Genomic DNA, 25,840 nt, shown 5'->3' on the forward strand with positions numbered 1-25,840 from the left:
ATCAATACAATACAAGACACTCAGAACAAAAGGCTCTCTTTGAAATAGCAGAGATGAGAAGGTGCCATGAATCCTCAGTCATAATGTCTCCATCAGCAGACCTTATTTTTGTGTCTTGTTTGAGAGCTCTGTGCATTTAGTTTTTCAGGTTAAAAGACCCACTAGAACAACAGAAAACACTTAATAATAAGCATGAATGCAAAAGCCCTCAAAACCCTGATACCAAAACCAACGACCACGAGCTTCGCTTTACTTTGCTTATTAGTTTCATTTTCACTCTGTTTGGTAAGGTTTCAGCACCAAATCTCCAAGGATAAGTGCAGTAAAAATCATACTTTGGATGCCCACTGGATCCAATTCTTCGGACTTGTCCAGAGTTGATTTGTGAAAATGGCTCTAAAGCACGAGCGTGCCTTATTTCAACTTGTATGTGTTCCCATTACTGTTGCTGCTGTGTGACTGTGGCTCATGCTAACTTTGCAGATGTGGAATAACGAGATTCTGCACAAAAGAAAAATAACATCACGTCAAAGAGAAAAATAATAATTTGTACAGTTATTCATGTCTAACAGACATTTTTCTATCTGCATTAGGCATTTTTATCCAGGGATACCTCTTGGCTTACCCAATCAGCAGCACATTTATCCACACATGCTGCTTTGGCTCTGGATTGTGTGCATTTGTGCTGCAGAGGTAGCAACAAACAAGCATTCCAGCACATTAAATCACCGAGCGTTCGCTCCAGGCTGGCTCAGTCTTTTCTTCCTGTTGATTCTGGGAAGTGTAACACCATCTCCAGGACAGCAGCTGAGCAGCGAGAGCAGAAACACCAGCACAGGACATCCTGTTGTTTCCCTGCCTTCCATTGAATTAAGCTCTCCTCTTCGGTGCACTAGATATAGCCAACTATTCAACAGAAGTGCCCAGAGAGTAATCCAATGCTGGGTTTCCAAGAAGTTGGACTCATACGTGAAAGCAGACCAACATGCATGGATAAATATATCTTTGATTAGCTGAGCTGCCAAGCATCTCAAAGAAAAGAGTAGCCACCTAATGTCTGTGTTTAATTTTTGTCAGACTCAAATCTAAAAGTTAAAAATAATTCCTGTTAAATTTGGGTTTTAAAGTTGATGGAAGCTCTCTGGAGTTGTGTTGCAACAGTATTGGATTATTTTCCAAAAACCATAACATGTTGGAACATTATGGCCATTTTTACACCTGCACTGCAGCACTGAGCTGTTACAAACATGAAAACATTGAGCTGCATGCGAGAACACAAAGGTCAGATGCAGTTCAGAATGTGCGATTTTATGTAGGCAGCTAATCCACACCAATATTTCCAATAGTTTGAATATATCCAAGGCAATTTAAGTCTGCTTATGTATAAAACTACCTCAGACTTAACAAATGATGCATGCTGATCGATATAGATTTATTCGTAATTTTGAAGTTGCAGTGCCAGTTGCACAGATGCACATCAAGCTGCCTGAAAAAGAGCCAATCATCACTTACCTGGCGCTCAGATGTGGACTGTCAGCTTCCTGGTCTGTGGATGTGATTAGTCTTAGATTGGAAAGACTGAAAAGACTATTAGAGACCGTCCCATTCAGGTTCACACTCCCAGCAGGTTTTTGCTGAGGATGAACCCCTTAAGATGCTTTTCACAGGCCTAACAAAACAGCAATATGTCCTGTGATGAGGTGTTGAATGGGTGGTCAGTGGATCTACGGGAGGCTTTGGTGCTCTAATCTCACTACATTATCACTGGAGAAAAGATGAGAAAATGAGTTATAAGAAGCTGTGTCAGACAGGCGAATACGCTGCTGCGATGGGCTGTGAAAAGAGCCGACTGAGTCAAATTAGTGTGCACATATTCGGAACATGCAGCATATTTTAAAGTGTGCAAAGCCTACCAAATGAATCTGTAATTTAATGAGCAAATGTGAGTTCAGTCACAGTCCTCTAAATGAATCCTTTCACCCTGATTTGCATGCATTCGAATGCACACTTTCATCAGAAAGGTGATTATATAAAATGTATGGAAATCATAGACTGTCTGTGACTTAAGTCCCCTCTTTAGTCTGCATTAATCCCCATTTCCTGGCCTCGGGCCATGGCGGGAATATGTATTGGAGGACGGCCACGTGCCCTCTCTCAGCTGCCCCCTAATCACACCCCCAGCCCCAGGCTTGCTCCGACCCCACGGCCCTGCCTGTGCGGTCCAGCCAGTCTTTTCTTCTGGTTCTCTCCTGCCCCCTAAAGCACAGAAAGCAGAATAAGCACAGTGTGGCAGGTCCTGGTGGATCAAAAACTAATTTCCTGAGGCATTTGTTTGAGCGAAGCAGGTGAGAACATTGCAGGGTATAGCTTCATATGGACATCTTCCTAATGCATTAAGGTCCTCTGCATATAAAAGTTTACATTACAATAAACTGTGTGAGTGTAATCTTCCTCATTGTTGCATAAAAGCCATCAGATGATAAAAGAGGCAGGAACAGCGCTTGGCAATCAAATATTCCCATGTCTTTGGTTCGCTGGCGTGCTTCTTTGAACCTTCTTGATTCACAGGCATTCCTCACGCAATAGGAGCTGTCACTTTGTGTGGACATTGTCCTGTCAGTGTGTGTGGCTATAGGGAGCGTCTGATGTACACTCCGGGCCACTTGATGTGAATGGGAAGACAATGAGACCCCCAGTGGCTCCCTCTCTCCGTGACCCGTTTGGGGTCTGATTTGCCTTGGCAAGGGGGACAGAGGCCCAAAACAAAGCTGAAGGAGTCTCCAGTGGAGGGGTTCAGAGGTCAGCCCCAACGCCCAGCTAACAGGCTCGTCTTCAAGTTTGCGCTTCTAAATGGGGAAGGGACACAGAGGTGCAGAGACAATGGGATAAAAGGAACCTCCAAAACCATTAAATTCTGAGGAAGTGATGGCCGTGAATGATGACAGAGACTGAATAGGGACTCTTGAGTTGGGAGGTACGCTCCATTAATGACCATGGATGCTCCATTATGGCAGCCCGAGGAGGTGGTGCTGGGGTGGTACATTTTTTCCCATTAGGCCTCTCTTCTCCGAAAGAAGAGACAATTCCAGATTGATGCAGAAATCCTGGTCGGGGTTGTATAGATCCCCACTGGGAATCTAAACCCAGGGGGGGACAGCGTGACACACCCGTTAGAGGCAGGACGAGTCAAATTACTGTTTGCGTAACGTCAACCACCCCAAAGGACACTTTGATTGATGGACTTTCCCTTTTATACCAAGCGTACGAGAGGATGTGGTTGTGCAGTTCATGACTTCAAAGCATGAACGGTAACGGATCGGCTTCTGATCGGTAGCGGCTCAATACTGTCGAACTTTTCTGGAAACTAAAAAGGGATCTGTGATGTAAATGACGGTTGATTAGTTGCGCTCTGTCATCACTAATTCAAAAGGACCTAAAAGTGCATGTAAATGACAAGACAGCTGAACATGCTGCTGACAATATTTTAAAAACAACTCCATAAACCAATCCCTGATGAATCAGATTTATTTAGGTGTCTACATTAAGAATATATCACCACCATATGTCGGTCGTTTATCCTGCGCATTAAGTGTACTTACTCTTCCCTCAGGGGTCTGCGTTCAGTCCTTCTTATAGGGACAGATTTATCATTACCCCATTCATGCACCATTAAATGTACCCTTATGTCTTTGATAGATGCAATATATGCGCCATAAGCCTTAAATTGACATGTAAGCTCTTATGAAGTGTTTTACATGACTCTGAAATAACAGGATCTTTTATTTGTCTAGGAAATGTGTGTGAACGCGGTTCTGTTTTCGTAAGTATGTGGAAGAAATCTCGTAACACTTCTTTCCTTATCTGTGAAATACAATAATCTTCTCCCTGAAACACTTCCCCGTACACCTCCTACATCCATCACTTGGACCTGATCTTGGATCTGTGAGGCCAAAAATGCAACTTTTTTTTTACCCTGATGTTTTTCTCCTACATCAAGACTGTTTTAAAGATTTTGTAACACTTAATCTTAGTTTTATATGTATATAAATGTATAGTTATTTGGTGGATTGAATAGTTATGACTGGCAAGGTATTTTTAACTAATTACTGTGTACAGTAAAAATGACAACACTGTTGTTTGGTGTTCATTAAATGTGTTATATCTATATAGCACATATAGAATTTAGCAGCTCACAGACCCTGACACACTGCCCTCCACTACATAAGCTCCCTTTATAGGTTAAAAGTATCTGTATTGGTATCAGCAATACTTCCCCTAATTTGCTTGGTATTGGATCGATACACAGCCATAGTTTTTCAGTTTTCAAGGTTTTATTATTATTTTAAAGTTGCTGACTTTTTTCCCTGCTCCGTCCTGATTAGTATCCCGTTCATACAATTATCTAATGAGTCCATTCAGTGTCTATACACTCACCGGCCACTTCATTAGTTATAAATGGCTGCTTTTCGGTTGCATTCCCTTTTGACTTCAGGAGTGTGTTCAAGAAAAGCCAAAATCTAAATACCACAGCAGATATCAGACTGGGTAATGTTTTTCCAGTCTTCTATGGTCTGATTTTGGTGAGGCCAGGTGAACCACGGCCTCGGTTACCCTGTTTTTAGCTGACAGGAGTCAGCGTAGCTCATCTGCTACAAAAGTTGACATAAAGATGTTCTTCTGCAAACCTTGGTTGAAATAAGCTTGATTTTTCTGGGATCCGAAAAAACAGATCTGACCAATCAGACCACTGCATCTGGCAACAAGTGCACCTGTAGCACAAAAAGGTGCGCTGATACTGAATATACATAAAGTTAAATAGTACCGTTTTACCTCTGACAAACAGCTAGACGCTGCTCCGGATCGATCGGCTCTCTGAAATTATTTCTCTCCCTCATCAGATGTGTTACCAACTGCCCCACTGACATCCTGAAATATGTAGGAAAGTGACTACTATACAGCTTCAAACCATTAAATTATTGGATGAACACAGAATCTCCCTTTTTCTCTTTTCTTGTCAGAAACTACAATAAAAGTGAAGAGCTCAAATAAATGTTACAATAAAAGGGTTAAATGTAGAAATGAACATGCAGTTTATATGTTCTCCTCCAAGATTTCAATGAAAACTTAAAAAAACAAGAAACCTTCAAAAGTGAATTACTTCAGTGAGCTTTCTGCTCTGTTACACGACCTGAGTCAGTCATAACAAACAGCTGCTGATGTCGTACTGAGCACTTTACATTTGTTTCGTTTTCCCCTAATCTGACTGACAAGGCAGCAGACTCCATGTTTTTATTCCACCACGTCTGTGTATGAAATCTGTAGATTCGCATGTAAAGTAACTCCAGGTTCATGTTAAGGAAAAGACAGCGTGTCTAGACTGTAATTATATAGCCGCAAATAGCTTGATTTAAGGAAGCCAGACAGATGTTTTACACTAAGAGTCTTTAAAAGCAACACTTCACAGCTGGCTGTGACTGCTCAGCAGTGCTGTCAAGAGTGTTTGACTCTTTTTTTTTTCTCTCATGCACAAAAATGCACCAGTCTGGCCAAAAATAGGCATTCCACAATGTGAGGAATTGCTTTCAGGATGATATTCTATAGCAGGTCTCCAGACCCACACGTGGCTCAAATCTTGGGAGGCAAACTCAGAGCAGAGATAAGGAATGTGGCCTAGTGGTCGCTAACGCAACACATTTAGCGCTAACTTGGGCATATCCAAAGATCGGGGTAAAAAGGAGCAACCAGGCACAAACTCCATGCATGTCAAAGCCACTTCTGCACACTCCTCCTTCTGATGGCACTTTCAACAGAAAGTGCACTCCAGTCTGTAGTGCACTTACGACATCTTTGAGGTTAAGTGCTTTGCATGTTGTTGCCTCTTCTGCACAGAAATTAGATGCTCTGATGCCGGAGCATTTCTAGATTTAAAGCCCAGGTTACCAAGAGTACATACGAATGGCTTTTGTCTTCCAGCATTTGTTCAATAAGGAGCAGAAACAAAAGAAGGTGCAGCGCATCCATTGGCATGAGGATTTATCTGATCAAAGCAGGAGCGCTAAACCTTTCACCAAGGGAGCATTTGCTGTCTGCAGATGGAGATCCCGGCTGCTGACAAAGCTGAACAGGCTGCAGTGGGACTGACAGGAGGAATCAGCTAGACTGCTAACTAGCTGTAAGCATGCTAATACGGTGGTGTTGATATGCTAATCACAATCCACACTGGCGCAGGGATTCAAGTAATGAGCAATTGAACAAGGGTCAGGTTCCACCTTTGGGAAAGGCTTGAATGATAAATGTAACATTCATAGATTTAAAAACTACCAGGCATATTCACATGAAAACGTTACAATATATTTTGTAGAGTTACATTTACAGTACAGCAATTGTACCGCAAAACTCACAGGAATAAAAAGAGGCAAAAAAAAAATCTGGGGATAACTAAGAAGGATACCAGATGGACATCAACCATTTGTTTTTGGACTTTTTGAAGCCACGAGATCAGCGTTTTGGGCACCATCACCAGAAGTTATGGACGAATACATGCTTGGTTAGCAAGCTGCATTCATAAACTGTACAGGTGCAATGAACATGTATTGGTTAGTTAGTGCTAATAACGGACTAAAGAAAAATTTGAATTTCACTTCCCAAAGCTTACACATAAACATCCTGGACGACACATAATCTTTGTCAGATAATCCAATAAAAATGCTCAAAGATGCACAAACAGCAGCAGATGAAGCCTAGCAGACGCCAGTCAGCCTGTTGGGACACGAGCCACGCCCATAACTCAAATATCCAGGTGAATTCAAAACAAAAGAAATACTATATGTATTACTATATTATTTGTATCATAATTTATTCATGTTTGTACATCCTAGAGTTAAATGAAAAAGCTGCATAGCATAAGATTTGAAATACAGTGAAACAGGAAGGTCAAAGTCCATCTACCAGAAGGCAGACTCATTCACATGCTTTAGTTCCCGTTTGCATCCCTCGGGTATATTGATTTTTCTCTCTCTGTCTTGGGGAAAAGAGCAAACCTATTTCTCATAATTTAAAATTATAGGCTTCCTGTAAATACACTTTGGAGTTAGAGTGATCCATTTTTATTGTTCATTGGTAAGATTTTTCTACTTTATTTTATTTTTTTAAGAAAAATCTGTTTCAAAACATTGCAGCCCACTATAGCGGATGCTTCATGTTTGAGGGCCTCTGTTTGTTAATTAAATTGGGAATTTGCTTTTGTGTCCAGTGCACCGCAGCATGCATAATCTAATTTTCCTTCCATACTAACCCCCATCCATGACTGGTGTCACGGGCCTGGAACGGGTTAACTAGACTCTCCTTTGATTCGGCTGTAATTAAAATGGACTTATGGACAATTACTTTGGTGTAATTTCCACGACAGAGCTGGTCTTACATTCACCTTTGAACCTCAAGGCTTGACACCAGTCTGACCTGCTCGGCTCAATCCATAGACGGACGTGTCGGGGTCAGCAGGGTGGAGAGGTCGTCCATACTTTCATAGGTCTTTGATTCCTGGAAGATTTGTTTGCAATGATTTGACAGACGGGCATTCACTGATTTTTTGCTGTCACATTAAATGTGTAACGTCGCATCAGTGACACATCACAACCTTTAACCCTCCAGTGAATCATAAAGCTGACCTTCTGTAAGTTAACATTGAATTGTGTGTCACTGTCTTTAATCGCCCCTGCCTGCTAAAAAAAAAAAAAAATACATAAATTAAAGGAACATTTAAGCAGAAATTATCCTTAAATTGCTCAATATTCATTTTCTTTTTAATTATGCAAAGACCCCGATTAGATCCTTTGCCTGTCTGCGGTATTAACCTCCAGCCTACAGATGTTAAACTCCTGAGTAGAGACTCCAGAGCGGGAAGCTTTTCTCAGTGTGAGCAGTGAATTATTTAAGACACTTCCTTTATTTTAAAAGCACCAAGTTTACATGTGAGACCAGCGTTTATTTCAACTCTGCAGTCAGTAATCCTCAGCTACAATCCTTGAGACTGCTTTGAAAGGCATACTACTGTCATGGTCCCCGTGCCTGCCCAGCCGGCCTCACAAGGCTACACTTGTGTTTTTTTTCTCTTTCTCCCCCTATCTCTCTGCCTGGGCGGAGCTCACAGCTGGCTCCCGCCCTTGGCTCTCACAGCTGTTGGCGATCAGCTGATTATCCGTCTTCTATTTGAGGCTGGGTCACAGATCCTCTCATCGCGGGATGATTGCGCTACTGACCTTATCTTCCCGGACCTGTGACCTCCCCGCGGTACGAACGTGTGTGAGGACGTGAGCGAGCGTGAGAGAGAGAGAGCCTTCCCCTAATCCCCTGGAACCCTGAATTTCCCGTCACTGTATATATTATTGCACGGGTGTGTAAATAAATTGTGTTTTGAGACATCAACCTGCTCTGCGCTTGAGTCCCTGCTTTCAGCCCGTGACAGAATCATCCCGCCAGGAAATGGACTCAGCAGACTCGGCGGCCTCCACTCCCACTCTCGCCACCCTGGCCGCAATGCTGGAGCGACACGAACAGATGTTTGTTCATCTCCGTGGCGAGCTCGCTGCTCTCACGCAGGCTGTGGCCCAACGAACACCCCTGCCGGCAGTTCCACCTGCCGCCGCTCCTCTCCAGGAAGCCTCGGCCTCAGCAGTAAGTGCCACACCTCCTGCTTCTTCACTTTCCCAAGCTAACAGATTTCTACCCACACCGAAAGCTTTCTCCGGAGAAATTGATAAATGTGCTGGCTTCCTCACTCAATGTGCCCTTCAGTTTCGTCAGCAACCGCAAGCTTTTGCTAACGATGGTGCTAAGATTGCATATATAGTTCAACTACTCCAGGATCGGGCTCTGATTTGGGCTCAAGCTGTGCTCCACGCCAACCCTGACATAACGTATTCTGACTTTTTGGATAAGTTCAAAGGCGTCTTCGATAGAAAATCCACCACGCTCACAGCCGGCCAGCGCCTGCTCGCGCTCAAACAAGGCAAGCGGAGTTTGGCTGATTTCTCTATTGACTTCTTCACCTTAGCTGAACAGACAGAGTGGGGGGAGGAGGCTTTAAAAAGTACTTTGCTTTCTAATGTTAACGAAGACATAAAGAAAGAACTGATGCTTCGTGAACTGCCTTCTTCCCTAGACGCGCTTATGACCCTGTGCGTTCGGCTGGATGACAGAGTACGTGCACACCGGAGCGCGCACACACGGACGGGACAGGAATCACTGGATTATCACGGGGCCTCTCCAGCCGGCCGCGGGCCGCGCGACTCTGACGCCGGTGATGAGGAGGAGCCCATGCAGCTTGGACACTCGCGGCTAACGCCTGCAGAGCGCCAGCGCCGTCTGGCCGCCGGTGAGTGCGTCTATTGTGGCCGTAAGGGTCACTCTGTCTCCTCGTGCCCGACGCTGGCAAAAGGGCGCGCTCGCCAGTGATTGAGAGGGTGCTGGTGGGCGATCTGTCTAGTAAAAACCCTCTCCCCAGACTTCTCTTACCGGCCAAACTTCAAGTACAATCTGTTTTTCACTCGCTTTCAGTACTCATTGACTCTGGGGCTGAGCAGAACTTTATTGACACCTCGCTCGCCGCCAAGCTGAACATCGCTTTGGAGCCCTTGTCACGCCCTCTCCGCGTGCACGCGCTCTCTGGTCACCGCCTGCCCGATATCACTCATGTCTCGGAATTCCTTTCGTTGTCTCTCTCGGGCAATCACACGGAGAGGATTTGTTTTTTTGCATTCACGGCTCCACTCACTCCGCTGGTTCTCGGTCACCCCTGGCTTGTGCTCCATAACCCGCACATTGACTGGGAGAAGGGTGACGTCCTGGGTTGGAGTGTTAATTGTCACATGTCCTGCCTTCGGGCGGCCACGGCGCCCATTCCGCTTCTGCCCTCTGGTTCGCCGTCCGACCCCCCAGATCTTTCGGCGGTTCCGCGGGTCTATCATGACTTGCGTGGCGTGTTCTGCAAGGATCGGGCGCGGTCCCTTCCCCCCCACCGCCCGTATGACTGCGCTATCGATCTCCTTCCGGGGGCTCCGTTGCCGTCTAGCCGCCTGTACAGCCTCTCCCAGCCGGAGCGGGTCGCTATGGAGCGTTACATCTCTGAGTCGCTCGCTATGGGCTTGATCCGTCCCTCCTCCTCCCCGGTTGCGGCTGGGTTCTTCTTCGTGGACAAGAAGGACGGTTCGTTGCGCCCGTGTATCGACTTTCGCGGCCTTAACCTGATCACTGTCAAGAACAAGTATCCTTTGCCGCTGCTTTCCTCTGCTTTTGAGCTGCTCCAGGGCATGACTGTTTTTACTAAGCTGGACCTGCGCAACGCCTACCACCTGGTTCGCATCCGGGAGGGGGATGAGTGGAAGACGGCCTTCAATACTCACCAGGGGCACTTTGAGTACCTTGTTATGCCCTTCGGCCTCACCAACGCTCCCGCTGTTTTTCAGACCATGGTGAACGAGGTGCTTCGTGACTTTGTTAATCGCTGTGTCTTTGTGTACTTGGATGATATTCTCATTTTTTCTAAGTCACTCGCGGAGCATCAGGTGCATGTGAGACAGGTCCTGCAACGCCTCTTGGAGAACCGGCTGTTTGTGAAGGGGGAGAAGTGTGTGTTCCACGCGCCTGCGGTGGCTTTCCTGGGCTATATAGTTGAGAACGGAAATCTACGTACCGACCCTGGGAAGGTGCGTGCGGTGGTTGAATGGCCAGTCCCTCCTAATCGCCGCCAACTGCAACGTTTTCTGGGATTCGCTAATTTCTACAGGAGATTCATTCGCGATTTCAGTAAGATCTCTCTCCCTCTCACTAGACTCACCTCTCCGAAGGTTCCTTTTCTGTGGGACCCTGCCGCTCAGCGAGCCTTCGTCCAGCTCAAGGAGAGGTTTTCCTCAGCGCCCATCCTCCGGCAGCCGGACCTCACAAGGCAGTTCGTGGTGGAGGTCGACGCTTCTGACTCCGGGGTGGGGGCGGTTCTCTCACAACAGGAGGACGGTAAGCTTCACCCATGTGCTTTCTTCTCTCGCCGTCTCTCACCCGCAGAAAGCAATTACAACGTCGGGGATCGGGAACTCTTGGCCATAAAACTCGCCTTGGAGGAATGGAGACATTGGCTGGAGGGGGCTGCTCACCCATTCATTGTTTGGACGGATCACAAGAACCTGGAGTACATCCGTTCGGCCAGACGCCTCAGTTCTCGGCAAGCCAGGTGGGCATTGTTCTTCGCTCGCTTTGATTTCACCATCACCTACAGGCCCGGATCTCGCAACGTGAAACCGGATGCCCTGTCCCGGCAGTTTTCCACCACGGAGGAGGAGTCGGTACCCGAACCAGTTCTGCCGGCGGCCTGGGTGGTTGGAGCCGTTTCCTGGGAGATTGAATCCCTCATTCAGGAGGCACAAGAGACTGAACCGGATCCTGGGACCGGCCCAACGGGCCGCCTCTTCGTCCCCTCGGCGGTCCGCTCCCAGGTACTCCAGTGGGCTCACACTGCCCGTTTCTCATGCCACCCCGGGGTCTTCCGTACCCTGTCCTTCCTTCGACGCTACTTCTGGTGGCCCACCATGGCGAGGGACGCCAGGGAGTTTGTGACCGCCTGCCCCGCCTGCGCCCAGAACAAGCGGTCAAACCAACCTCCGTTGGGCCATCTTCTACCTCTCCCTACGCCGGCTCGACCATGGTCACACATCGCGCTGGACTTCATCACTGGACTGCCTCCTTCTGCAGGTTACACCGCCATACTAACTATCATCGACCGTTTCTCTAAGGCTGCACACTTTGTCGCCCTTCCTAAACTCCCTACGGCTCTGGAGACGGCTCGGCTCCTCGCCTCACATGTGTTCAGGCTCCACGGGATCCCCGAGGACATTGTCTCGGACAGGGGACCACAGTTCACTTCCCGAGTATGGAAGGAGTTTTGCACCGCATTGGGGGCCAAGGTCAGCCTCTCTTCTGGTTTCCACCCACAGAGCAACGGACAGTCCAAACGGGCTAACCAGGAGTTGGAAGCTGCCCTCCGGTGTGTTGCCTCCCACAATCAATCGACCTGGAGTGAACAGCTGCCATGGATCGAGTACGCCCACAACAGCCACGCCTCCGCCGCCACGGGCAGGTCACCCTTTGAGGCATCCCTGGGCTACCAACCACCCCTGCTCCCAGCTGTCGAAGGTGCGCACTCTGTCCCCTCTGTTCAGGCTCACCTCCGCGGGTGCCGCCGGGCCTGGCGTGCTACTCGGGCCGCTCTACTCCGCACTAAGGAGCGCAACAAAGCCCTCGCTGACCGTCACCGGACACCGGCCCCTGAATACTCCATCGGTCAACAGGTATGGCTGTCTACCCGTTTTGTGCCGTTGCGGACGGAGTCTAAGAAGCTGTCACCTCAGTTCATTGGCCCCTTTCCCATAGACTCCATTGTCAACCCTGTGTCCGTTCGCCTCAAGCTGCCTCGTACCATGCGGATTCACAATGTTTTCCATGTGTCCCAGGTCAAGCCGGTGCTCTCCAGCCCGCTGTGTCCTCCTGCCAGGCCCCCACCGCCCCCCCGGCTTGTGGGTGGTCAGCTGGTCTATGACATCTCCCGCATCATGGACTCCCGGCGCCGCGGCAGGGGTTTTCAGTACCTGGTGGATTGGGAGGGCTACGGGCTAGAGGAACGTTCCTGGGTGCCTCGGGCGGCTATTCTGGACAGGAATATGCTTCGGGACTTCCATCGCAGGCATCCAGGTAAGCCTGGTGGGTCGCCGGGAGGCTCCCGTTGAGGGGGGGGTACTGTCATGGTCCCCGTGCCTGCCCAGCCGGCCTCACAAGGCTACACTTGTGTTTTTTTTCTCTTTCTCCCCCTATCTCTCTGCCTGGGCGGAGCTCACAGCTGGCTCCCGCCCTTGGCTCTCACAGCTGTTGGCGATCAGCTGATTATCCGTCTTCTATTTGAGGCTGGGTCACAGATCCTCTCATCGCGGGATGATTGCGCTACTGACCTTATCTTCCCGGACCTGTGACCTCCCCGCGGTACGAACGTGTGTGAGGACGTGAGCGAGCGTGAGAGAGAGAGAGCCTTCCCCTAATCCCCTGGAACCCTGAATTTCCCATCACTGTATATATTATTGCACGGGTGTGTAAATAAATTGTGTTTTGAGACATCAACCTGCTCTGCGCTTGAGTCCCTGCTTTCAGCCCGTGACAACTACTGTATATAAGTGAAATGTAAACAGGTTAAGCCAAATATCCACTGATGCACTGAAACTGCTCTGGCTCATAAAGGCGGTGCTTTGTCTTCTTTAACCTGACCTATTTGTGTTACCATTGTTTAAGATCGTCATGTTGGTAAGAGTCAGGCTTAAAGCTTTTCCTTTTTTAAATAATTTAATCTGGGATGGAGTAGGTACATACAGCATGTTTGCAACATAAAGCTATACATTACTGAAATATGTAGACTAATGTGCTCGTTAGAGGGGCTTTCCTTTCGTTTCCTTCTTCGTGCATAAAGGAGATCACCTCATGTTATGCAAAAGGTTCTCAAGTCTGTACGATAATGTATGCACTTGTCATCAGATGCTCAGCATTTAAGGTCAGAGCACACAAACACAAAGCGAGTCGCCTGGATACAAATGAGCATTGAACAGCAATTGAGCCAATCAGCCTCCACCTTCACGCTGATTGTTAGAGGCGCTCGTTTAAAACTCTTTTGAGGTAGAAAATTTCAATTAAAAACAGCCCTGGGGAGGTTCGGGAACATGAGGCTTCTGCGCTTTATCTTGTATGTTTAAAAACAGGGGAGGAAAGAAAATGCTAATATCTTTTTGACAAGAATATCTGATAACAGTGTATTTTGAATCCTTTTACACCACTGTGCTCTTTTTCAGTTTTCGGCCAGACTTCAAGGCTTTCACACGGTGCTGTTTCTGTATTTCATCTGCTCTTGAATGTTGCACCACCCTCTTGCTCCGTGACTCTGTGAAGTCGAAGCTGGCAAACTTGAAATGTCACTCGATGGAGACAACATGAGCTTTAACGTGACGACCCGTCCTCGCAGCAGTTAGCTGAGAAAATGACTTCGCCAGAGCAAAGCTAAAAGCAGCTGCACAAACGCAAAACCTGACATAAGCTGTGAGTTACTGACATGTGCTGTTATATATAGAACGCAAAACTATTTACATTGATGTGCCTTTGTTGTTTTTTTGAGTTATGTCGTGTTCTGAGAAAATGCTGAGATACTATAGTACCACATCTGGACAACAGCAGCAAGAACAGATAGTCATCTGTTTCTGCAGATTAGCACAAGGTTTAAGTGTACGAGTACAGGGAAGAAATGTCTTTGAAATTAAAGACAATGAAGGATCCCACTTCATGGCCTTGATTTACGTGTACTCAGCAGCTCTCTAGGGTGCGGTGATGTAACAGGATGGATATTCACCTAAAGCAGCCCATGAGAACATAAAGCCAGTACAAACATGGCAGATACTTCAAACCACAACTGAAGAACATCAGAGAGGACAATAGACAAGTTTCTTTTTCTTTCTTTAATTTATTATGTAATAAATGCTGATTTCACGACGTAGCCGTGATAAAATCCTGACACTGTGTTTGGACCGATTGCCTGTTAGTCCTGGAGTTTTTGTTATCACAGGTAGAACATCTGAGAAAACCTGCTTCTTTAATGATAACATGCCCAACTTTACAACAGAAATAAACCGGATAAATCAGCTGCTTTTTATAGCTAATAAACCACTGATGTCATGCTTTGGGATATGAAAGGTTAGGATCGGGATAATGAGGCAGAGTTCAAAGCAGAAGGTGAGACAACAGCAGTCACTTTAAGGTGCTTTATACTGTAAGGTAATCAGCCTTTAGGGGCAATCAGATGACCCCGAAGGGCAAGCACTTGGCAACAGTGGGAAGAAAAAACGTTGTTTTAACAGGAAGAAACATCTGGCAGGAAGAGGTTTAGGGAGGGGCAGCCATCTGCTGCAACTGGTTGGGGGTGAGAAGGGATGGCAGGTTAAAAAACACATTGTGGAAGAGAGCAAGAGATTAATAATAACTAATGATTAAATGCAGAGTGGTGAAAAAAAACACATGGTGAGTGAAAAGAGGTAAGGAGGGGTGAGAAATGCTTGGTGCATCATGGGAATCCCCCAGCAGCCTGGACATTTTGCAGCTTGACTGATGGAGGATTCAGGGTCACCTGATCCAACCCTAATTAAATGCTTTATCAAAAATGAAAGTTTTAAGTCTAATTTTAAAAGTAGAGAGGGTGACTGTCTCCCAAATCAAACTGGGAGCTGGTTCCACAGAAGAGTGGACTGAAAGCTGAAGGCTCCCATTCTATTTTTAAATACCGTAAGAACCACAGGTAAGCCTGTGATATGGTAGTATGAAGTCTTAAGAAAAGATGGGGCCTGGTCATTTAAGACCTTGTATGTGAGGAGCAGGATTTTAAATTTGATTCTGGGAGAGAGAGATGAGAAGCCAATATGGAAAAACATGCTGCTGCAATATGTTTCTAATTTTAGAGATATTGCACAAATGCAAGAAAGTATTCCTATATATTTGTTTAACATGCAGTTTGAGGACATATCCTGGTCATAAACAACTCCAAGATTCCTCCTTTTACTGGACGCCAAGCTAATTCATCCAGATCCAATCCATCCACAGTAAACATTTGGTTAGATTTTGAGGCCTTGGTAGAATAACCTTAGGCTTATCTGAATTTAGAAGCAGGAAATTAGAGGTCATCCAGATCTTTAAATGTTATTCTTGTAGTTTATGGATAGATGGAACTGGGTATCATCTCCATATCAACTGAAATGTATGTTTTGCCTTTGAATGATTCACCCTGATGCAGGATACACAGAGACAGACAAAAGGTGAGCTGTTGTTGGGCTGGTTAGCCCAAAACCCAGTGCCAGAAATCCAGGAAGCCCAGAGAAACATTTAGGTGTGACGTTCACAGCATTTACACACACTGGGGGGGAGTGAACACAGCTGGATGATGAGGGACTAGTGAACACAATCAGACAGTCAAGAGAGGAGGAAGTAAGACTAAAGCTCACTGTCAGAGTCAAAAGTAAACAACCGAGGTAAAACTCTGAGAGTTTAAATACTAAACTAATACTAGAAAGAAAAAAAAGAACCAAATAGTTACTTTAGACACAAAAGGAAACAATTCCAGCAACTTCCAGGAATCACTGCTAACTGGTCGGGAATACACACGTTTCCCTAGCAACCAGCGGTTGTATCACATCCAGTATGACGGATGACTCTCGAGCAATGTGCACATGAGCTCCACGTTTAACTCTTTGACTTTTATAAGCACACCATCTGGATACTCGTCATGCATTTCATGTAGCTGTACTTGTCAGTGTAAACTTAACTTAAGCACTCAAAATAGCAGGAGTAAGTATGGAAGTACTCCACTGGAGACGCAGATTAAAACCAAGCTAACCTGTTGTTATATCCGACTAGATTAGCAGACTATAAATTCATGTTTGACTTCATGTTAATATGTTTTCTTTAATTAAATAGATTTAGTTGATTGGATTTGAAATGGATATTTAGACAGCTGCAAAAGACTCGGTTCTCAAAATAGTTTAATGATAGTTTGAATGGAAATGTGAGAAAAAAACATGTCTGTAGGCTCTCGGTCTAAAGTGGCAGAGCATGAATGCCAGTCTGAAAGCATTTTTTCCCCAGTTACACTTCTTCTGTGAACTCTCTGGCTTTGTATAGCTGCATATCCTTCCACTCGTCCCACTTTAGATGTGGTTTTTGCATGTAGAGTTTGAACAGCAGGGCTTAGATGCTGTGTGAGTTCTGAGAAGCAGCTAGTGTGTGCGGACTGACAGCTGATTGCGCTATGGTTTAATCTTGTTAGGGATTTTCAAAAGTGCTGCGTCCACTCAGATGAGCAGATAGGAGCGCCACGCAGCCTTTGTGTGCAAAATTTCAACGCTCCCAAAAGGGGGGACAAAGGGCCCCCCTGGTGATGTCATTCCGCTGTCAGCAAGCAGGCCCTCGCCGGAGGAGAGGGGCCAGGACAGGATACGCTGTGACCACCATGGCCCTGACCCCCTCTGAACTAACGTAGCAACCCCTGCTGTGAAGTTCAAAACTGAAATGTGAGTTGGCTTTACGTAAATGCAAAACATCTTTGACCTTAAAAGGCCTGGATCTGCCCACAGATTGCCCACAATCCCCACAAATGATGCATATATGTCATGTTTCTTATGAAGTGTGTCACTCCACCAAACTTCCAGTCATATTCGATTACCATCAGTGTCACGAAAGCACAGCTGCCCGTTTGGATGCAATCCCGGAACTCCTATATTTATCAGAGCAGTGTCGTATCTGCACATGACTGACTGCCTATACACGTGTGACACATGCTGCAGGACGCTTGTTTAGCAGCGCCTACATCAGCATGTCAGCTGCACATCATACACAGCTTGTTGATGCATGAGTCATCGGTGCAGTATAGCTTTTAATTTCCATTCATATCAAACTTGTTATAGGCGCAATACTGAACTAAATGTTTATAGAAGCACTCACATGACCAGTAATTCATGTGACTGGTACCACTTACCCTTTTTATGACCTTTGACTCGACTTCTGACACAATCTGAGTTTGGGCGCTTTTTAGTCTTTTTTAACTTAACGTAATATGGGTTCTTTGAGGAATTGTTGAAGCAGCTTTACCTTCCACAAAAACAGCTTCATAAATCTCTTTATGTGCACATGTGAAAACAGACAGATGTGCCCTTACTTAGAAAGCAACGCTGCATGGCAGCTCTGTGTTTCCAAGAAACCGGGGCGCAGATCTCCCCATTTTTAGTGACGATCTGGAGATACACTGATAGCTTATGTTACAACCTACATGCAGACATCTTACACCGGGTTTCAGATTTACAGCAACATCCACATACACGTGATTTGGGTTATTTATGTGCATGAGTCATGTATGTGTGTATAAGAAGAGCCATTGATTCCCCACCGATCTGGCGTGCATACAAATGTCCCCTGAAACGTATTGTGCCCCGTGGCGTCCCGTTTAAGTGCAACTCTTCTCTTGCTGCTGTAAATCATATTCTGCTACAACATCAGCTGCTCCCACTGAGCAAAGACACTTACAGAGCAAAGGAAAAGCAGAGAGTACTGTGAAAATACACCGTTTGACGGATGAAAGACAAACATCCTCTGGGGCCGAAGGGCTCGAGTTGTGAATGGAACTGGTGTGCTCAACAGGCAGCTTCTTCTGATGCAGGGGAAGTTTTCACTCACATGTTGACCTCCAGGCTGCCAGATATATTGGTTTTTAATAATTTAGCATATTCGTTTTCTTAAGTAGCTGATCTCTCATATTATATTGACCCATTAGTTTTATTTGGCCTAGTTTTCATTACTAGAACATTCAGTTCTTTATATTTTGCTTCCAAGGAGCCAGAATCTGTTTTTAAAGTGTTGTTGAGCAATAGTTGCCAGCTTTCTGAAGATACCTACGAATTATTCAAGCATGAAAACACCAAACTCAAGATGTGAAAAGTACTACAAAATTATATTGCTGCATCAACAAACATTTTTCGGAAAAGTAAGCAGTGTGTCCTTAAAAGTAATTGTGGAAATTGGAGGGTAAAAGCAGAAGAGTCAGGCCTAAAAACGATCTACAGCAGATGAACAGCATCTTAAAGTCACGTCTTTAAGAAACAGGGCCTGAGAAATGTATCTGACCCTTTAGTCAATCCATCTACTGTTCACTGAAGCCTCATCAGAAATGGTCTCAGTGGAACGGTGGCTATTAAGAAGTCATTTTTAAGGAAGGGAAACAGGGAGAAAAGGCTGAGGTCTGCCAAATTACACAAGAACCGGAGTGGAAATCAGTGGCTACAGGTCTGATGGAGTGATAAATCCAAATGCCTGTCAGTATGTACAGAAGAGGTCTGGACAGAGATGCAACAGGGATCATCTACGGTCATTGTGAAACAATATTTCAACCAGTGGTGTTGAAAGTTTATGGAAAAATGTATGAAATTATGAACATAAAATCAGATTTTGCTTTTTAATTTTGAGTCTTCGATTCTAAAAGCATCTGATTGCATTTACTTTTAACCATGACAGTGATCCCAGTCACACTGCCAATGCAGTAAAAGCATACCTGAATTGAAAAACACACAATGGAGCACACTGAGGACTCTCCTCCCCAGAGCCCAGACCTCAACATTACTGAAGCAGTGTGAGATCATCTTGACAGAAAAGGAACAAAAGCAAGGAGGAGCTCTAAATGTCCTTCAAGAAGTCCGGAGAACTATTCCTGAAGACTATTTGACTAAATGACAAGAACACTCAGGCTGTGCTGAAGAATAAAGGTTCTCGTACCAAATATCGACTTTCAAGCTTGTTAGAATTGTGCAAATTCTGTTTTGGCCTTATACACTGTATTCCTTGCAAAATACAAAGAAATGAAGAGCGGCTCCAAACCTTTGCACAGTGCTGTAGATCTCTGCAGATCTTCCACCTGTCATGAAAGTGTGACACTCATCTTCACACCTCTTAACAACATTAACCAATATTTGCAGTGACATTAAAGCGCCCTTAACCCAAACTACGTCAAAAAAATGAAACAAAGGCAGCCTGGTTATCTGTTAATCTGCTGCTACGTGAAGCTAATACATCAGCCCACATTACATAATGTTTCTGCGCTCGGCTTAAATACGGTTAACCAGTAAGGATGAGACTTCACAGCTGAGACATCCTCCACGTGGAAACTTCCCCCTGCTTGAGCTAAAAAGCTGTATGAAGACGGGGGCGGACAAACAGACACTTTGACCACCTGAAGCCACGTGTTGGCGGATGACTTCATGGCAGCTCTTCAAGTAAAGTCCATCGAGGGCTGGAAAACACTCCTTCAAACTTAGGCATAACATAGGAGTGTGGGAGAGAGCGTGGTGTTGAAACTGATCATTGGCGAAGAAGCAGGGAGGAAGCATCGTCTCAGGTTCAACATAACAGGGAAGTGGTGGGTCTGTGGTGGGTGTTTGCATGCACTACCAGTCTGCAAGGTATGCTTTACTCCTTTCAAAATGAGAGTGATTTTTCATTAAGAAGCAGCTCTCTTGGACGTCTGGGCTAAATGGCTAAAGGACGCTGTAGTTGTGACTGATGTATTGAGACAAACATAACGCAGAAGCTTCTGTTTGCAATAAATGCCCTTCATTTATTTGAGAAATGAGCGGCTTTTGAAGTGGAGAAAAACATTTCCAGCCTTCATTAAAAAAAAAAAGTTATTAAACTTGTTCCCTGAAGTTCATCATCGGGGCACTGAGTCACTTCAGTTTTAAGCCAGACCCCTGCGCTGCCCGCTTACCCTCTACAAAGAGCTCCGATATTTTTCCATAAATACCTGAATTTGGCCACTTAATGATCCCTGCACAAATGGTCTCCAAACCAAACTATACGGCCTCGATTGCTGGTTAATTTACTGGAGACGAGTACCATACCGAGATCAAACGAGTCGGTCTCACTTGTAGCACCTTCACTGCAATGAATTTGCTGACCCCTCAACCTCGTGCGTTTTCCTATAAGGGGCATGAGAGGCTGAAAAAAGCTCACATGAGGTTTGGGTTTGCGCAACGCTCTTGTAGCCCACTAAATCAGCTTGTTAGGAAGTTTTCTCTACGCACACACAGTAGCTGAGAAAACATCAGCGTGAAAGCCAGATATCCTGAATGCAAAGTAGCTGCAGGGAGCAGAAACACACGTGAGCGACAGATGTGTGTGGACGACTGCTGCTGCATTAGAACGACGCCATCCTGAAATATTTCTACCTGAGGTGAAAATGCTGCACGCGTGCACGAGCGTCCGTTCTGACACTTCCTTAGCGTGTCCGGCTTGGCTTTGTTTTTTCAAGGTGAAGTTTGAGTTTCATTAAGAGGCAGCTTTAATGACCACACTAAGGGCTTGAAATTCCCACAACCTGAACATATGAGGAGGATTTAGTTTGGCTTTTTTGTTCCTGACATGAAACAGCACATTGTTAACCATGGCCTGGAGGCACAGTGGGCCAGAGTGCACTACAGAAAGTTAGGCTCAGCAGCAGCAGCAGCAGAGGCAGCTCCTATTTGTGTAGTATTTCTTTTATTAGTATCCCTATTTTAACAATTTATTCTTTTTCTAGTTGGACATAACACAAAATGTTGAGGACACGTGCTGTGGTGTGAGGATCACAGAGAAGAGGACACAAATGCAAGATACGCAAGAGGGATACGAAGAAGAAAATCCCAAATCAAAATCTAACTGGAAACAGGCAGCAGTCATACACGTGAAGGCCGGCAGCGAACCAGAAGGCAGAAGACAAAATCCCCAAAAAACACTCCAAAAGGTCACACAGGAGGAAAAGTACAAAGAAAACACAAGGAAGCTACTTTTTTATATGCCATACATTTACATCTCCTCCTCATTTTTATGGATTCTTGTTTTAAACATGCCCATATATGTTGCTGAGTTTATAAGAATCATAAGGAGCATGACAAAGAAGCCGGGGATGTTTTCTTTGTATTTGATCTTGTATTTAAGTGTGTATGGCTTCGCCACGAGATCTGATCTCAGTGGGACTTCCTGGTTAAATAAAGGTAACAACAACAATCTGGGAAGTGTTAGGCGAACAGCTTGAGGTACATATACTTAGGACAATGACAGGAAAACTGAATCCATGTGTGAAGGACAACATAGGTGAGAAAAATCAGGGCGGGGCTTAAAAACTCAAGAAATGAAGCTTCACCTGTTTCAACACCACAGTGAAAAATTACCTCTATGGTAAGTTTTAAATCTCATTAAATACCACACAACGTGTATTTTAAATTATGATTCAATTTAGAGTAAAACAGACGTTAAAACACTTTGACAAACTTAAATTCATCCATTTATTTGATTGGTTATAGATTTTAAGATTACGTCTTTTCTAGATTGCTATAAAATGTTAAAGTTTTTTTTCTCTAAGGGACAAGAGTCCGAACATCAGACAAAATGCTGTGACAGAATATTTGTCACCTGATTTATGGCCCCTCATAATTTACCAGTGTGGTATTTTGAGCTAACAGATCTGTGTCAGGCGTTGCCGAGTAAACACCGCAGAACGAAGCAGCATCCTTTGTTTGACCTCTGCCTGGTTTTAAAAAGAAGAAGACTCCATGGCCTGCGGTCTTTTCTCAGTGTCAATAAAGACAAACACTCTAAAACACACACACACACACACACACACACACACACACGCACAAAAAGCGTCACGCGCATAACAACGGCAGTGTGTTTGTCTGCAGTTTGATTTGATGTGGGTGAATGTGTCAGGGTCACAGTCAGGAGGTCTCCACCCCGCTGGCGATGGAGCCCATTTTCTTGGAGGACCCCCTTCTGTGTTATTGAGACATGCTAGTCATCTCCATTATGAAGTGTAATTAGGTTGTTGTGCTTATTAACTCCCATTATCAGAGGAGCCCTGAGATGTCTACATGTGGCTGGTGCTACCGACGGGTTTGCAGATGGCTGTAAATTCGTGTTAGCATCTTCTTCCAGGATTCCTAGAGAGATGCAGATCAATGCGCAATCATCTCTTCTTGTGAAGCACCAGATCAGTGATTTTACTTGTTCTTTACTTATTGTGTTAAGAAACCAAACCACATTTTTTTAAAAACACTGGGTTAACTTTATCTGTGCATAGAATTTATTTTTCCCCGAGGCAATTTGAATTATTTCTTCAAGGATTTTAATGGGCTGAGTGGGTTTGTATTAGAAGATGCAAACCAGAAAACAGCAGATAAACTAAAGTCTGTGAGACATCCATTGCCAGATTGAGGAATTTAAGAGGGTGCTTAACTAATTCAGTGGTCCACCTCACAAAAAACAATAGATAAAAATCTATTTATAAGAATAAGAGGCGAAGTTTGGGTTAAGGATCAGGATTAGATTTAAATCAGAGTTTAAATGTTTGCAGTGTTGGGTGAAAATTTATCCACTGATGCCTCTGAGCCATTAAATGCTCATGTAGCAGTTAGATGGAAACACTTGATTTAATTAAAAGAAGCAAACATTAACAACTTGACTTTGGCTGATTTACTAAATGAGACTTTTTAATTAGCTAACTAACAGCTAATGAATCCAACTGCTCAATTAATGTACCGATTCAAGCGCGCGTTTTCTGAGGTACGCTCACACGCTGCCTCACTTGCATTATCACTGCACTGTCACTGGGCCGCCAAGATTGACATCAGATACGGTATAAAATCGAAACACATGTTCAATGGAAATTTTCTTCTTGCTTGGTCAAAGGTCACGGTCAGCTATAGCAGTGTAGGTGGGGAACAGGTGGAAATTTGAATGGCTGCCTCCCTCCTTGATGTGGGTACGCAGTGACACTGGGCAAAGGTCATGAGCCACATTCAGACCTGAAAGATACGATGTGCTCCAGATTACTCTCAGATGCAGGTTGTTCTTTTTGACTTTGTGTGGGGAGACCTCCACCGGATCCGCACACTGACCTCAGTGGAAGCTGAGGAATGAGGAGCTGGTTGGCAGGCGATGCGGGGAACATACTACATGGTGGCTCAGCCCGTCCTCTCTGGCGCCGAGCCCAAACCTCCGAGGAGGGTAGTAACCTGAACCGTCCGCCTTATAGAAAACCATTGATTTATTTTTCCTGGAAACACTTTTTCAGATCTGATTCAGGACATTATATTTATTTTGTTTTGTTTCTTTATTTAACCTGAAAATGTGTTACAGGATTATATTGCACACAATATTTCACAACCTGGCTGCTGATGGACAAAATGTGAAACAAATATGAAAAATAATGATTTAGATATTAATGACAACTGCAAGCGCTCTAGTTTCTCACATCGAAGGTTGTCTGAGTGAAACGACTGTCTAGGACCTTTGTGGGATTGTATAATGGATTGCATTTATACAGCGCTTTTCGGGACCCCCAAAGCGCTTTATAATACCACTATTCATTCACTCTCACATTCATACACTGGTGTATGTACATGTATGTTTTCTTACGCTGAGGATTTGTATAATAACAACAAGCTGACTTAAACAGAGAAGCCAGCAATATCAGATACTAGTAGTATAGTTAGAAGTTACAAATAATAAGGTAATGGTTCAAGGCTGGTCAGGGTGTTTTCTCTCTGTAGCCTCTCCTCCTTGTCCTCAGTTAGTTTGTGCTATGTGGAGCGATTAAATCAAAGTGGTATAAACAAAACAACCTGTATTTATGCGATTGACAGCGTGGGAAAGTAGCAGCCGAACACCCAGGAAAGCAGGCAGATGAGCGATTATAGATCTTCCTTTTTGAACTTATGCATAAGCTTTATTTTACGCCGCTTATCTGGCTAAGGTGAGACCTCCCGTCAGTTGAAACAGACTTTTAGGTCACTACAGATTTGCAAACCACCGTCAGCTAATTTCCAACTTGTTTTTATCTAAGAGGAATTTAAATCAGACAATATGAGCCGATTATAAACACCAGATTAAGACTGTCTGGGAACGGATCCAAGCTAGATCAGGAGAAGATGGTAGCCAAAAGAAAAATGAAGGTAGACCTTCACATCCACACAGAAGACCATCTCTAGAAATGACATACATACTCAGTGATTACAGGGTTTGGTATTCACATAAAATTCCAACATTAAAGCAAACACCAAGTAGCCGTATGTGTGCTGTAACTAGGAGCATGAAGGTTGGTGGGTCTGATTTTCATTTCCAATTAACCTTTTCCTTTTTTTCTGCATAATCGCAGTCATTGCTGCCGTTCTGAAGTTATAAACATATACATAGCCAGCTTTGGACATCATATATAGGTCATGAGGTCAAATAAGAAAAGCTGATTGCTTAATGAGGTGTGAATTTGAAATGTTTAATCAGGTGTAAAATGGGCAATAAAGGATGTCTGTGTCAAGGCTTCTTTTTTTGTAGTTTTTCTTCTCTTTTTTTCTCCCTCAAACCTCAAGTTCACCATTTGTAAAGCACTGAGAAAAACGTATTGTGCATCTCTGATTTAAGTTGAACCAACGTTCTTCGGGAGGGATTTATTAGGTTTTTCTGCAGGAAAACAAAACAAACATCCAGGATTGGTGAATACCAAGTGGGATGTTCAAACTGATTCAGGCTCTCAACACTTTGGGATCTTAGGTAGCTTTCTGATCTCCATGTGCTAACCGGCGAAAGCTCCCACTTGACTGGCAGAAGGCGATTGATTGCAACATCAATGCAAACCACTGAGGTATTTTAATGGAAATACTGTTTAGTGTGGAAGGAGTCGAGGTTAAAAGAGCCGCGCCACAGTGGGAGCAGAGGATGTGGGAGCGGTGCTTGTCGACGAGCCGTCTCCGTGTCTCTCAGACAGCAGATGACATCGCTTATCAGCGATTACCCCAGAGGTTCAAACCATGAATAGAAATATTAGGTACAAAGTTGGTGTGGACATGTTGGTGCTTTTGCTGGAGCTTTTATTCTCCTGATATTACTTCACAGCAAACACAACAGAATTTTAATGTGCCTGCAGGTTGACAGCGCCGTGATCCCGGTTGTATTCTTTCGTTTTCCCTGCTGTTATTTTCTTCCCAGTCCACCAGGAAGATCACCCTAATCCACCCCAATCCCTGTCATCACATTTAGACTAAAGGCCTTTACACAGCGGACAGGTAAAATCCGTACAAATATTTTGTGTTTTAAAAATATTTTTTAGACTCGTCTATTCCTGATGCAGCCATTCACACTGACTGTCTAATGTTTGCTGGACGAATCTGCTACATTTATTTTTTTCCAAACCAAGCTCAATTTT

Source organism: Aulonocara sp. 'chitande type north' Nkhata Bay, linkage group LG9 (assembly GCF_057382095.1).
Source record: "Aulonocara sp. 'chitande type north' Nkhata Bay isolate Kocher_YH1m ecotype deep benthic linkage group LG9, A_spYH_male_GT1.1, whole genome shotgun sequence".
Classification (NCBI taxonomy): Eukaryota; Metazoa; Chordata; class Actinopteri; order Cichliformes; family Cichlidae; genus Aulonocara; species Aulonocara sp. 'chitande type north' Nkhata Bay.